The sequence below is a fragment of the Panthera pardus genome, unplaced genomic scaffold, assembly GCF_024362965.1.
Source record: "Panthera pardus isolate Hobbes unplaced genomic scaffold, ASM2436296v1 HiC_scaffold_27, whole genome shotgun sequence".
Taxonomy (NCBI): Eukaryota; Metazoa; Chordata; class Mammalia; order Carnivora; family Felidae; genus Panthera; species Panthera pardus.
This window is the reverse complement of record NW_026526843.1, coordinates 6,910,644-6,925,845: the sequence shown is the minus strand read 5'-3', so window position 1 is coordinate 6,925,845 and position 15,202 is coordinate 6,910,644. Positions and strand designations below refer to the sequence as shown.

The following is a 15,202-nucleotide window of genomic DNA, read 5'->3' as shown; positions in this document are numbered from 1 at the left end:
ACCAGCTCCTTCGTAATAGTCAACAGCTAGGAACAACCCAGGTGTCCTTCAGTGGGTGACTGTTTCAACAAACTGGTATATCTATACAGCAATAAAAAGAAACAAATATTGTTTCACAAAATGACTTGGATAAACCTCCAGGGAATTCTGCTGAGCAGGGAAAAAAAGCCAACCTCAAAAGGTTACAGATGATATGATTCCATTTATAAAACATTACTGAAGGGGCGCCTGGGTGGCTCAGTCAGTTAAGTGTACGACTTTGGCTCAGGTCATGATCTCCCTGTTCATAAGTTCGAGCCCCACGTCAGGCTCTGTGCTGACAGCTCAGAGCCTGGAGCCTGCTTCAAATTGTATCCCCCTCTCTCTCTGTTCCTCCCCTGCTCATGCTGTGTCTCTCTCTGTCTCTCAAAAATAAACATTAAAAAAAATTATAAAAAAAAATACTGACAAATTATGACAAAATTACATAAAGGGAGAACAGATTAGTGGATGCCAGGGGCCAGAGGGCAGGGAATGGGTAAAAATTGTTAGATTGGCAGGACAGCATGTGGGGAAGTCTATAAAAGAGCAACAGGAGGTATCCTTAACAGCGATGAACGGTTCTGTATCCAGACTGTATTCCTGTCAATATCCTGGCTGTAGTATATAGGTTTTGCAAGACGATACCATTTGGGAAACTACCTAAAGGGCAAAGGCCACCGCTCTATTTTTTCAACTACATGTCAACCTACAATCATGTCAAAATTAAAAGTTTAATTTAAAAAGGGACTCTACGAAGAAACTCTCCCTCCTCCAGGAAAACCCAAACCACCATTTCGGAGGTCCTTCGTTCCGTATTCAAGAAACTTACTTCAGAAATTCTCTCTTATTGGAAGCTATGCTCTGCGCTGCTGGTGTCAGTAAGGCCATTCCAAAGCCCTTCTCCCCTCTCACCGGCCCATTCTATTCCTCACCTGTCTCCTTTACTACTAGCCGGTTCTTTTGGCGCTGAGGCTTAGAGGCTAATGCAGCCTGGGGCTTCCCTGAGCGTCCTTTGGCTCCAGCTTCAAGGTCAGTTACTTTCATGCTGTTTCCTGAAGCAGAGGCTGCTTCAAAAGCATTTCTGTTCCCAGCCCATTGCTTGTGACCTAAAAGCCAACCTGCCATCACTTATCATAAAAGGGCCAAACAGCAAGGGAAATTATTACAGGGATCTGAGGACACATTTTCATAACAGACGACCGGTTTGTCACTTTGGACCCAACGAGAGTTTCAAATGGCTTCAAGAGTGGAAATGTGTGCATGTGATTGTATGTGGAGCGTGTGGGGAGACGTTCCCAGCGCACACCTTCCCCCCATACATCTTCCGATGTACTCCACTCCCTCTTTCCTTCCCCCACCAGTTCTCCCATTCCTCACTGCTGGATAACCTGACTTGGGGGTTGGGGGTGGGGGTAATGACTTCAGTGCCTCAAGCCAAACTGCTTTTCTGGGCTCACCGTCAACTGAGACCCAGCTCTGCGGACGGGACCAGACTGCTGACCCTAACGTAACAACGGCTAACCGTTGTGTTTGTTTAGAGACGGGTCTCCCTATGTTGCCCAGGATGGAGGGCGGAGGTCATTCACAGGCACAAGTCCACTGCTGGTCCACCTGTGAATTTTCACCTGCTCAGTTTCCGGCCTGGGTGGGTTCGCCTCTCCTCGGGTAACCTGGTGGTCTCTCGATTCTCAGAGATTAACCAAAGAGATGGCGACCTTGGCCCACGCACCCCGCCAGCATAGCGCTCTCCAGCCCAGAACTCCCGAGCTCCAGTGATCCTCCTTGGCTCAGCCTCCGGGGCAGCTGGACCTACAGGTTTGGCCACCAGGCCAGGCCAGCTAACAGTTTTAAGCACCAACATGCCAGCAGTGCCGTCAAATGTACACGGTGCTCCCCCTTTAGTCCTCAAAACCACCACATAAGCCTTTGAGCCACGCGGGAAGCGAGGCCCAAGGGGCAACGGTCACCTGCCCAAAGTCACATCGTCAGTGGGCAGTGAGCAGAGCCAGGACCTGAACCCCTAGGATCTACCTCGAGTGGACACTGACCATTGTAGCAGCAACACTGCCTCCCTGTGGAACAGGCCCTCTTCCCCGTTCACTCTGCGCCTGGGGAAAATCTGGAGGATCACAGTTCCAGACGAAATGAGAAAAAGTCACTTGCCCAAGTAAGCTCTACTCAGGGGAATCAAGAAAATCCGAACGGGGAAGTAAGTCTCCGTGGTGTCCCAGTCTTCGGGGCCAACCAAACCAGATAAAAGCACTCTCTCTGTCCCTCTCTCTCACCTATTCCCTCATCTCTCAAGCTCTCTGCATAGACGCTGCAAGAGGCAGAAACAGCTTCTGCACCCGGCTGTGGATGTCCTGGGACAGGAGGGCCAGGGACCGCTCGGACACCAACAGATCTAGGGCCTGCTCCAGGGTGCGCGTCTCAGGCCAAAGCCACCCACCAGTGACACAGCTCCAGGAGCCGCCTGACGGTTTCCAGGGACCTAGCGCCAGGAGCCACAGAAGCGCAAGTGGGAGGCCACCAGTCTGGGCCATCAGGTGCGGGGGGCAAGGGGGTGGGTGGGCAGGGCAGGTCCTCACTGTAGGCACAGTAACTCCTGGGGTCTCACAACAGGGGCCCTTTTTGCTCCTGGGAGCCTGGGCTAGATGCCATGGTCAGGTTCCTAGACATCCTGACCCCGAAACCAGCCGCGACCTCCGGCAAAGGTGTCCGGAGCCCCGTGCGACAATAAACAGCATGTGCAGGATCCGCATGCCCCTGGCCCCCAGTCCCAGCCCACCAGCCCAACTCCGACCCGGGGGGAGCTGTCTCCAGGCCTCTGCGTGTTCGGGGCAGTGGGGCGCCTGGCCCCTCATCTCACTTCCGCCCAGGTCTGGGAGGCACAATCACAGGTGGCTCTCCGTCCTGGTCCCACGAGGGAAGTACCAGCTCTAAAGTCTGGCGTCCGAACACCATCAGCACTAGCTGGGGACCAATGTGAGGGCTAGGTCTCCCAGAAACAGCATCGCCTCTGGCCTCGCGCCAACTCACCCAGGACGGAAAATGTGACCCCAGCACGGGGCCCGCGAGGGACCAATCAGAAAACAAGAGGCAGGGCCACTGGGCGAACCCAAAGTCCCACGAGCCCTCTAGTGGCGGCGGAAAGTAGAGACGAGCACTCGGGGTAGCGAGGTCGAAGCTCGGGGTGTTCAAAAGAAGAAACTAGAAAGGTAGCCCAAGGCCACTGTCACCCGCGAGACCAAGACCAGAGTCATAAGCCCAGGAAAGTTTATTAAAATGAGAATTCTTGAGCTCATGCGAGATGTAGTGCATCAGGGTGTCGGAAAGGGGCCCAGAAATCTGAATTTTTACCAAGATCTCCCAAGAAATTCTTGCCTCACAGAGAGGTTTGGGAATCCGTGACCCAGTCCTAAGAGTTAAAAGGGGTCCCCACCGTTCCGATTTCTCTAGGGCTGCTAGGATCAGAAACCGGGAACGTCGCACCCAAGCTCCCGGGCTCCAGAAGCGCTTAAGACCGGAAACCGGAACGCTTCCAAAGTGGCTGGGGGCCCGGAGGAAGCCAAGGAAGTGGCGTCCTCTCCCACGTCGGCTGGCTAAGGTTAGCAGATGGCAGGGCGGACGTCTCGGGGCCTGCCGGGAAATGTAGTCCGCAGGGAGTGCGGGCGCGCGCCTGCGCCCTGCGCAGCTGCCGCGGGGAGCCTGAGAGAGCTTTGTGCAAAGATGGGGAGTCCCTAAGTGGCCACAGGGCGTGGTCGTCCCGCGGGCGGTGGGAAGGGGCTGGCCGGTCCCGCTGGGGCTTCACCTACTGGCCGCCGCCAGACCTGACCCGGTCAGTCGCCGCTGCAGCTCCCTGCGACCCGGCCGGGCCTTCCCTTGATTGTCTGGGACCGGGATCGGTCCCTGGGGATTGTCCCTCGGGGCGGCGGGACATCGTGGGCGGGAGCGCGCTGGGGCCATGCTCGCGCCCCAGGCAGCCGATTTGTGACTGGCTTTTAGACGTTCCCACGACGTGTCCCCCCTCTCCTTTCTCCGAGTGCCCGCTCTGCAAACACCTCTCTATCCGTGGGCCGGGTGAGAGCAGGCTCGCTCTGGCGGCTTTTGGGGAGAAGCCGTGAGTCCCGGGGTGCAGTGACGTTTCTTTGCGGAAGGGCGGACGGAGGGACAGCGGGACGGTCAGGGCCCTGGTGGACGTGGTGGAGAGTTCGGCGCGTCTGGGGAGGGCTGCGGGCTGCGAGGCCGAGCACGGTAAGGGCGGGTCCACAGCCCCAGCCGGCCGAGTTCCTGGATGCCCTCCAGCGACGGTTAGGTGCCTAGGCGGGACATGGGGAAGCTTTCTAGGAATCAGTGCTCGGGACAATAACCTTTCCTGAGTGCTTCCTCTGTGCCCCGCATGCTGTCGTTCGCTTCCGTGCAGTTGCATCCGACACAGGAAATTTTGTGAAATCGATGCTATCATCATTTTCATGTTACAGACAGAAGCGCTGGGTGTCAGGCTCACAAAGCGAGCAGGTTATCCCGCCTGGATGGTCTGCCGCTAAAGTCCAGGTTACCATCGAGATAAGGGGTGATAGGGTCACAGGGTACATTTGGGATGACTAGAAGGGATGATTTGGGATGATTAGGAAGATCATGAGTATTTTTTTCCTTGTCCCACTCCAGGGAAGAGGACAGGTACAGAAGACATCTTGGCAAATGCAGAGAGAGTACCCATAGCATAGGGTCGGTGCTGGTATTGAGACCCGTGTGTGACCACGTGGGTGGCCTCAGGGATTGCCCTAAGAACTTTTGGATGTTTTTAGACATGAGCATTGCAAGGGTCTATCCCTTCTAGCTTTGTCACCATTTTCCTCTGGCATTTCCTGGGTGACATGGGACAGTTTATTCAGTCCTAAACCTCTGTCCTCAGTCCCCTCATCAGTATTTAGGGCATAATACTAGTCCCCATCCCCTAGCTCTGGGTGAGGGCCACATGACCTAATATCTGCAGGAGGCTTAGAACAGCACCTCGACAGAGAGCCACGAACGTGATCAGTGTCCTTTGTTATTAATGCAGAACAGATGGCTGATGGCCTGTCCTGATGCAGTACATTTTTCTCACGAGAAAGCCACTTGGCATGCCATAGCAGGATGAGGGTCATGCTGATATTGGCTGAAGTACACATGTCTTGAGTGGAGAAGAAGGAAGGATTTTGGATTTGCAGTCTTTGGAGGCGTGGCTGTAGCCAAGATGCCTGTGATTGAAGGTGACCAAGGGTTACTCAGAGCCGTATGGACCTTCAGGGTATTTCCCAGTGTTTTAAGTATTGATCCCTATTTCTTTTGTGGCCTGTATATATTCAGAAACACAGGACAGCCCATGTTAGACTGGGAATGGGGTGACAGGCCACCAGATGTATAGGGGTTCATTTAAGGGATGGGGTTCTTAGCCTTGTGCCCATGGAATTTCAAAGCCCAGTTGTGGCTTTGAACTACAATAGAACTGCAGTTATGTCTATGGAACACTTGAAATGTGGCCAGTATGAATGAGAAACTGAATATTTTTAATAATTAATTTAAACTGAATCTGCCACATGGGACTTATGACCACCATATTGGGCATCACAATTCTAGAGGGTCCGCGGATTTTCTAGAACATTTTGTAAAATTTTTAACTTGGATGTGTATGTGTGTGTTTTTCTAGGAAGTGAGTCCATCAGCTTCTCGTAACTACCAAAAAGATTAGGATGTGCTGCTTTATGGTTTCAGCAGAACGTAAGCAAGTTAAGGGAGGTAACTATGGCCTCTGGTAACCACCGCTGTCCCTTCTTTCTCATTTTGTCGTGTCCTTAGCTGTGGGTGACTCCACGTGATGAACCCCTATGTTGTTTACTTCGTCTTAGCAGGCTGGGACCAGAGGGTCCCAAAGTCCAAAGCCCACTGGTGTCAAACCCAAATTCTCATACATCCAGTTGTTTTAGATAGTCCAAAGAACATATTTCCAAAGCCATTTGGAGCCTACCTACTTTACATACTACACAAAACTTCACCCGTCATCTACCAACCACAGATAAGTCAAACACTGGAGCTACAAGAGACCCCAGACTGCTGCTACCCTTTGGAACCGCCTGACCCAGAGATTCCCCACTAAGCCGCTAAGAGACATGAAACCGTTTCCTCTCTCATTGTCCCTTCTTCTCTGGAAATTTCCTTGCCCCATTCCCCATGCGGGTGGTGGCCCCCATACCTCTGTCTCTGGAAGGTCTCTTGATGGGAGGGATTTCCCCTCTCATATAACCCTGTCCTTGTGCTGCCGAATAAGGTTTGTGTGCTACTCCCTCTCATTGTCCTGTGTCTTCCTTGATCACCAACCGCCACCCCCCCACCCCCCCCCCACCCCCCCGCCAAAATCCCTCTGCTCACCAAGCGTCCTTATATAAGGAAGAGGCAGGAGGGGTGGAGTTAGTAATAGGAGCTATTACCATGGAAGCAGTAGCTGGAGTGATGCCAGGAAGGGGTCATGAACGCAGGTGGATGCAGGTGGCCTCTGGAAACTGAAAAAGGCAAGGAAATGGATTCTTGCCTGAAGCCTCTGGAAGGAGTGCAGCCCATTAACAACTTGAGTTTAGATTTCTGAACTCCAGAAGGCTAGGAGAAAAAAAAATTCTTTTGTTTCAAGCCACTGGGTTTGTGCTAATTTGTTACAGCAGCAACAGGAAACTAACGTAACTTGTATATGCACAAACCTATAAATATTCCTATATCTATCCATTCGTGTCTATTAGAATAAATATGACTTTAGTCCGTTGCCACATGGGTCATCCTAGCCTTTCCTTCTTGCTTAACTGTAAATTTCCTCACCAGCAGCAGCTCCCACCATCCAGCCTCCGTAAACTATACCTGTACGGCCGTTTCTGAAATGTTCATCTATACGCCCATGAGAAGGTACCACGCTGAGGACAGTGCTTTGTCTTTAGCCAGTCTGCCGACTTTCATTTTTTATTCGTCCCCCACCTTTTACATTTTGAAACATTTTAAACATAGGGAGAATTTGCTTTCTGCTTGGCAACCTTAGTGCTGTGAATGCCGCCTCTCTCTCTGCTCCACTGGTTCCCTCTGGATTTCAGTCCCCTTCCCCTGAGGAGCTCCCCAGCAGGGGCACTGCAGGGGTGTAGATCTGCTTGACCCACATCCCTACCCCTTGCCTCACTCCGCCACCCAAGCCCGTGGCTTTCCCAGTTCTGCCTGACTCCTCTCCTGGTGGCTTTGTGGCTCCCGTCACATCCCTCCTCAACCTCCAGGCTCTCCCAAGAGGTTGTCCCCAGGTACACACACCTATATAACTGTATGCAATGGTACTGGAGAGAAAAGGCTACTTGTTGAGAGACTTGGAAAGGAAGGGGAGAGTATCAGGATAGGAAACATGAACAGGACAGACATTCAAGACAGGTTGGAAATCCTAGAGCAGAATGGCACCTGGCCCCAAATTCTACCTGGAGCTCTGGGAGGGAGACACCCTCTCAGTGCCCCACACCAACAGAAGGAGGCAAGAGGAGGCCAGAAATGCCAGCCTGGCACTTAGGAGAGGCCTGAGATTATTTCCTTGGGTTCCGCATGGCTCATTTGTAGCATGAACGATTCCCGCTGCAGGCCTCAGAAAGACTCCATAGAGACGCCCAAGGGAGCCTGGGTCAACAAGAAGAGGCCTGGGGTAGGGAAGCGGATGGCCCAAGATGGACAGCTCTCCTTATTGGGAGCCACAACAGCAACCACAGACACCAGAATCAGATGCTGGTATGTGCTCACAGCCAGCCAGGACCAGTAATCCAATGGCCAACATTCAAACACCAAGGAAGACAAGAAAGCAAAGGGAATGAGTCTGTCCTTTGGCCACAATCATCTTGTGTAAGCATCTGTATCCAGATATCTTCTTGGGGAGAGAGAAGAGGGTGGGTAAGAGGGAGAAGATGGGAGGAAAGAGGAGGGGAAAAAGAAGAGGAAGGGGAAGAGTAGGAGAGGCAGAGGAGTAAAGAAGTCTTCTTGAAGATTTCAGTGCTGGTGGATACTGTGCATCACCTATATAAGGATATAACATGGTGTAGACTTTCCCAGACATACTGGTCAAGGGAGTACTTTGTTTACAGCACAGTTACTCATATCTCCTAGATCCAGTACTCCCTGAAAGAGTTTGGGAAATGTGGCTCTATAAAGAGGCGAACAGAATATCTGGGCCTAGGGCACAGATGGGGGCGGATGGGGGTCCCTAATGGAGAGGCAGTGACACGTTGAAGACACTTGCCCCTCTCAAATTTGCTTTGAGCGCCCCTGGGCTGGTCATGGTCCCTTAGCCTGTCTTACTATAAACAGGGATTGCACTGGATCTCTTGTAAAGGGAGCAGCTCTTTTAGAGTTCATTCAGAGGGCAAGCATCTGGGGCCCTCTGAGCCACTAGGACTCCCCAGTCATTTACAACTGCAGCCTGAAGTTGTGATAGCTCTTAGGCATTTTGCCGACAGTCGATGACTGGTGGTACTGGAGACAGAAAAACAACAAACAAGGGAGCTGGACACTGAAAGCCTAATCTGAACCACGACAAAGATTCATAGCTGGACTCCCATCAAAGCTGAAGAGGGCCGCTGTGGCCACGTGGGACTGTGCTGGGGACCTAATGGAGTCACCATGGAGAACAGCCTTTCTGAGACCCCTGGGCCAGGAAGCACACACTAAGAGGATGCTAGGCCAGGGGTGGTCGTGGATGCGCCGGGGTGGGGGAAGGAGCAGCCTAAGAGAGGTTAATAACAAGGATATAAATACAGTTCCAGCTGCCATGGGAGGCCAGGAGAGGAGGTTCCTGGCACACTCTGCACTCTCAGGAGCCCCTCACACAGGATGTCAGACGTTGCTGCTTGGGCCCCTCTTGACTGGATGGCAAGAACAGAGCTGCTGACATCCGCAGCCCAAGATCCTTCTGAGATCCTAGGGAGAGATAGGTGCCCACGTGCCCAGCAGTGCATATCTGTAGGTAGAACAGAATACAAAAGTCTTGCTCTCTTTTCCCCGGAGAGAAGATTTTAATGTCTGCAATGCAAACGTTCTTTAGACAGCTGAAACCTTACAACATGTTCCCGGACTGGGGCTCCTGAAACCTGATTCCAATTATAAATGCTAATCGGTTTAATGCAGGATCAGCTTTAGAGAAGAAATGTAATTGCAGTTCATTGAAAACTTTACACAAACAGTGGATAGAATGTTGACATATCTAGGGAGCAGACTATGTCAAAAAGATTAGGACACTCACATGTGTTTTGATTCTCGCCTTTCAAAACCAGGTCTCACATCTATACCCACAAGGCCGCTTACTACAATCACCCATGATTCTCTGCCTGAGGGTTTTTTCTTACCCTTGGAGCATGCTGGACATGACCCAAGGCCACTGGAAGTGTCAGATATTTATTGCCTCTGCAAGTAGCGAGCCCTTTATTAATAATGGGGGGGGGGGCACCTGGGTGGCTCAGTCAGTTAAGCGTCCAACTCTTGATTTCGGCTCAGGCCACAATCTCAGTTTGTGAGATCAAGCCCCCATCAGACAGTATGGAGCCTGCTTGGGATTCTCTCTCTCTCTCCCTCTCTCTCTCTGCCCCTCCTGTTCTCTCTCTCTCTCTCAAAAATAAATAAAATAAACTTAAAAAAATAATGTTTGGGTATTTGGCAGCTACATACTCTAGGTTCCACGTCCCATACTTGGGATGGATGTGAAATGCATTCTACCCAGTCTCCCATAGTCCCCCCACTGAATAAGCTCCACTTGCCAAAGTGGTAACTTTCTAGATCATCCCCCCCCTTAATTGGCTGCCTTCCTTGCAAGTCTCACTTCATCACACACCCTTACCAGTGTTACCTGGTACTTCCTTTCAAGTAAGCTATTTGTACTGATGGTTTGCCTCAGGGTCTGCTTCCTGGAAACCAGGACTTGGACACCTTGTATATTAAAAATGCATGCAATTCAATAACACTGATTCAAAAACATATACGTTCCCCTATGGTTATTGCAGCATTATCTACAATAGCCAAGATATGGAAGAAACCCAAGTGTCCATCAATAGATGAATGGATAAAGATATGACATTACACATGCTCACACAACTCACACACACACACACACACACACAGTGGAATATTACTCAGCCATAAAAAAGAAGGAAATCTTGCATTTACAACAACATGGATGGACTTAGATGATATCATGCTAAATGAAATAAGTCAGACAGGGAAAGATAGAAGCCATATGAGTGTACTTATATGTGGAACCTAAAAAAACACTGAACAAACAAACAGAAACACATTCATAGATACAAAGAACAGACTGGTGGTTGCCAGGGAGGACGTGGGGGAGAGATGGGCAAAATAGGTGGAGGGAATTAAGAGGTACAACCTGCCAGTTATAAAATAAATAAGTCATGGGGATGAAAAGTGGCCCATGTGGAATATCATCAGTAATACTGTAATAACTCCATGGTGACAGATGATAGCTATACTTCTGCTGAGCATTGAGTAATGTATGGAATTGTTTGATCACTTACGCTGTATACCTGAACTAACCTAATATTATATGTCAACTATACTTAATTAAAAAAATTTTTTTTAATGTTTTTATTTATTTTTGAGACAGAGAGAGACAGAGCATGAGTAGGGGAGGGGCAGAGAGAGAGGGAGACACAGAATCAGAAGCAGGCTCCAGGCTCTGAGCTGTCCGCACAGAGCCCGATGTGGGGCTCGAACTCACGGACCGGGAGATCATGACCTGAGCCGAAGTCAGATGCTCAACCAACTGAGCCACCCAGGCGCCCCAACTATACGTAAATTTATTTTTAAATGTGTTTATTTCACTCTGAAACTCATATATTCGGTTGGAAATAGAGTTCTACGCTCAAAGTTATTTTTTACCAATATTTGAAAGATAGGCTCTACACGATTCTTTTTCTCTCAGTCATTGCTGCTTGCTTCATTATCTCCCCTTTTCTTTTTCCCAACTGATGAAGTGTATCAGGAACACAGAAATGTATAGAACATATAGGGAATAGCATAATGAATGACTGTGTGAACACCTCCCAGCTAGGGAAATAGAACTTGCAACACAGTGAATCTATCTGCCCTGGGGTGAGCACCAGCCTGAATCTGGGATTTCCCATGTCTGTGTGACTGTTACATAGAGCAAGCAGGGGCCAAACCACGAACATGGTGTTTCCTGACCCCTCTGGATGCCCCAGCAAATCTCTGCAGGCCTCCTTCTTCTCTATTTCCCATCATCAACTGCAGGATCAGGCCTCATGATTTTTGTGATCACTATGCAGTGATAGAATGTGTTTGGTGAGCTTAGTATTCCACACGGTCAGGGGGTCAGGGTCCTGTCCAAGGTAATAACCACAGCTCTGATGGATTTTCCGAGTCAATGCCTCCGCTCCCTCCCAGCTCAGGCCTGGCCCAGGCTAAAGGCCTAAGTAGGAAAGGGGGACCAGGTGTGGCACATTCATGCCACTGCGACTGAGCCAGAATATGCCTCCCTCCCCTTTTCCAACCATTAGACCCCCACATGGAGAACTGTCCTCATTCCCCCCAGTCACCCCCTTTCGAAGCTTATTTGGATTCTGACTTCTTCCCACTGTCCCCCGCAAACTCTGAGACCTCCGAGCGGCCTCCTGCAAGACCCGTCTCCTTAGTAAGTTGGAGGTGTGAGGCCTTTTCGTTCGTAAACTCAGCAGCCTTTCCAGCTTCTCCAAAGGGGGCCCCTCTCGATTCCAAATCCGCCAGACGCTGCCGTGTTAGTTAGGAAACACCGTCTAAGGGTGAATAGCAGGACTTGACACGTTGGTGGCCTTTGGCTGGCACAGAGTCGGAAGCACGCAGAGCACGAGAACAAGCAACACACGAACCCAAGAGAAGTGAAATCAATGTTTCAACTTGAATGGTTTCATCAGGGGAAGGATTCGTGGACCCACACCATTTCCTGGGATTTTTCATGATCCCCAAGGATCTTGGGTGGGTCAGTCCCATGGCTTTTTGGCAAAGGCCACGTCCACCCTGGTGACCGTTGTGTCAGTGTCCACAGCCACCGGGTCAGAGCCTCATCCTTTTTGTGCCTCCCCAGCTGCCGCCCCAGTAAAAAGCTCAGCACGTGTTAACAGGCCCAGGTGGGTTTCAGGTATTCATCTGCCTTCTTGATGCTCTGCGTGGGCGCGCTGGGACCGACTTCTCCGTGTCCTTTCTCCATGACTGGTTGACACCAGAGCCGGCTTCGGGAAGAAGCACGACTGAAAAAGCCTGTAAAAGTTGCCGGGATCTAGAATTACCTCTAGGAGAGATAACAAGTGGCCCCAGAAGCTCCTCCGCACTTTAAGAATACACGCAACATGTATACGCAAGGGCGCGCGCGCACACACACACACACACACACACCAACTTAGTCATAAGATACTGCTTAAAGGTGACACCTGACGTGAAACGCCAGCTTTATCACTTACTTGATCCCCACATATATATGAAAATATTTCTAGACCCTCTAGTTTGTTCCACTGACGTGTTTGTCAATTCCTGTTTCATTGCTAATCCTACAGAGTAAGTTTTAATATCCAGTAGGGAAAACGCCCCCGTTTGGATAATCCCTCGCATTTTCTCTTCAAGGTCATTTTATACCCCAGGTACTGGTTCCAAGTATACACTCAAATTCCTGTTGTGGTTTATGATTGCGATCACACTGAAATCACACATTTAGAGGGGAATTTGGAGCAGAATCGATAACATTTCAAAGATTAGCCTTCCTTTCCCGCCCCCCCCAAAATAAATTAAAATGTTATTTCAGTGTCCAAACAGGAAGCTCATGAAAAGGTTCATGGACATTTTCCCTAGGTTTTTTTTTTTTAAGTTAATTATATATGTAGGTATTTTACAATGCTCATGACGCGTTTGAATAAGACATTTTCTTTGTATTGTATTTCCTAATAGAAGTGTCTACAAAACTTATTTTCTTATGTGTTTAACTGATGTCAGTCAACCTTTCCTGATCTACTTCCTGGGTGTCTACTTTGGTTCTCCTAAGAAGGAAATCCATTAAGAGAAAGGCAGTTTTGCCACTGTCTTGTGTTAGTCGGACACTGATAATAGTTGCCATCCCTTTCTGAGGTCTTTCAGAGACTGAACTCCGTATCTTAATGTCTTGACGTGGTTCTACTCGGTTTGGGACGACAGCTTGGAGGCTGGGCCCTCCCTGCCTCTCAGGCAAAGGAGGTCTGACCTGGTTCTCATAGTCCTCGACTGATCCAGGTGTCACTGAATGTGGGTAACAACTGACCCCCCTCCCCCGGCCCCGGCACCACTGGCCCACTTGCAGTTTTCAGCCGTGAACCAGTAGTAACCAAGGTGATCGTGTCCAGCGCTCGGAACTTGCGTGTGGTCAAAAGGTTCTGAGAGCCATTGTGAGTCACCGTGACACCTCTGGGCTTAGCCAGTCAGGCCCTGGGGCTCAGGGCAGGAAGGATAAGACGAGGAGGAGAAGAATCCTCTCTCTCACACCTCGACCTCTCTTCCAGACGTTCCTGAAGCGAGAGCTCGGTGGTCTGAGAGGTAAGATATCCATATCCACCAATAACATGTAATGTTTCTTTGTGACGTTACCATGCCCACCCACCTGATGACCCCCAACCCTACTGGATAAAACGGGCACTGCGTCGGGTTCAGAAATACAGCACAAAGCTTTGGGGGGGGGGCAGTCTGGGGGTCGTGGTAGGGATCAGGGGTGTGGGGGTCAAGGTCAGGTATTAGGGGTGAGTGCGGTCTCCAAACGCAGTTTGTCATCACACTCACAGCCCTTGTCCTTTGCTCCTCCGGGCCTTACACAGATCCTTTCCTTAGGAAAGGATCCTTTCCTTAGATTCCTAAGGATCCTTTCCTTAGATCCTTTCCTTCTTGAAATGCCTGGAGTGGATTCTCTTTAACTGTTCTTGCCTGTTGCAGGGAACAAGGCAGATAAAGCGATCTCTGAGGACTACCCTGGAAACAGGTGCATGTGGTGGGGGGGTGGCGGGGGGAAGAGGCCCCCGGGTCCCCCGGGTCGATTGACTTTCATCATCTTTTCCAGGAGTGGTGCTCCTTCGTGAAGCCGTCTGTGGCGTCAGCGAGTCATGGAGAAAGAAAAACCTGAAGTGAAACCCAGCACACCCGCACCCAGCAACGAGGAGAAGACAACTAGACCCTCAAGACGCCCCAGGCCTTCCCAAAATATCCTGTGCTTTTTACTGAATAGGCAGCTGGGGAGGCACAGAAGTGACGTGGACCTGTCCATGTGGGTGTGGATGCTGGACTGAGCCACGCCCCGGTGCAGGTGGCCCCTTCCAAACAGCCATGGGTCTTGCCTGCTCACCCCCACCCCCGCCCCTACCTCTTGAAAATGCGAAAGAAAAATTGATTTAAAATAACAAACACCTCTCTCGTGTCAGCTCTTGAAATAAAAGCTGCGTTTTCCTCCTTTTGGTTCGATGTGTTCTTATTGCCCAAACAGCGTCCTTAGGTCAGTGACACTGGACAGGGGATCTTACTCATGGTCACACGGAGTGCAGGAGCTCTCCTACACCGGGGGATGGCGAGGTCACACTGCAGGGCAGGTCTCTTCCACCTTTAACCCGGGACAAAAGGGAACCGCGATGTGGAAGCAGGTCCCTCCAGGAAGGGAGACTCCTCTCCCTAGGCGGTTTTGAGACACCCTCTGGGTTCCCCTGGAAAACCCAGGTACTAGCCTAGGGACACACATTGTTTCAGAACAGGCCACCAGCAGGGCGGGAAGTTGAGGACACTCCTTTGGGGTTTCTTATTCTGATGCTCAGGAGATTATCATTTAGACACGACAGCATTGCGTCATTGTTGGTTCTAGTTCATATTTTAAAAGTCAGAGCACAGGGCATTTTAATATGGGAATGTCACACCCTCTGGGCCCCCTGAAGGTAATGGCTCTTCTCACTGTCCCCAAAGTCTGGACCGGCCAGGCCCTTATCCGGCCGGGTGGGGAAAACCTGGCAGTCGGTGGTGGTGGTGCCTGGAAGCCGAGAATGTACTGGACTGAAGGCCCCAGCCCATCTTGGCAGTACGGGGCCCTGGATCCCCTGCGAGAGCGTACAGGGCTCGACAGTCCCTCAGGGAAGTCGGATGG

General features: G+C 50.7%; 1 long non-coding RNA gene across 3 annotated transcripts; it reads left to right on the top strand.

Moving 5' to 3' along the window:
* The first annotated feature begins 3,692 nt into the window (after nucleotides 1-3,692).
* Nucleotides 3,693-14,183, top strand: LOC109261169 (uncharacterized). Of its 3 annotated transcripts, none has more exons than XR_002077266.2 (7): nucleotides 3,693-3,859; nucleotides 5,711-5,781; nucleotides 7,657-7,911; nucleotides 8,823-9,014; nucleotides 13,590-13,623; nucleotides 14,014-14,059; nucleotides 14,138-14,183. It is a non-coding gene; the product is annotated as an uncharacterized LOC109261169 (long non-coding RNA). The 3 variants fall into 3 exon arrangements; XR_002077264.2 differs by having other exon boundaries at nucleotides 5,711-5,799; XR_002077265.2 differs by lacking the exon at nucleotides 3,693-3,859 and adding an exon at nucleotides 3,866-4,141 and having other exon boundaries at nucleotides 5,711-5,799.
* Nucleotides 14,184-15,202: the final 1,019 nt, after the last annotated feature.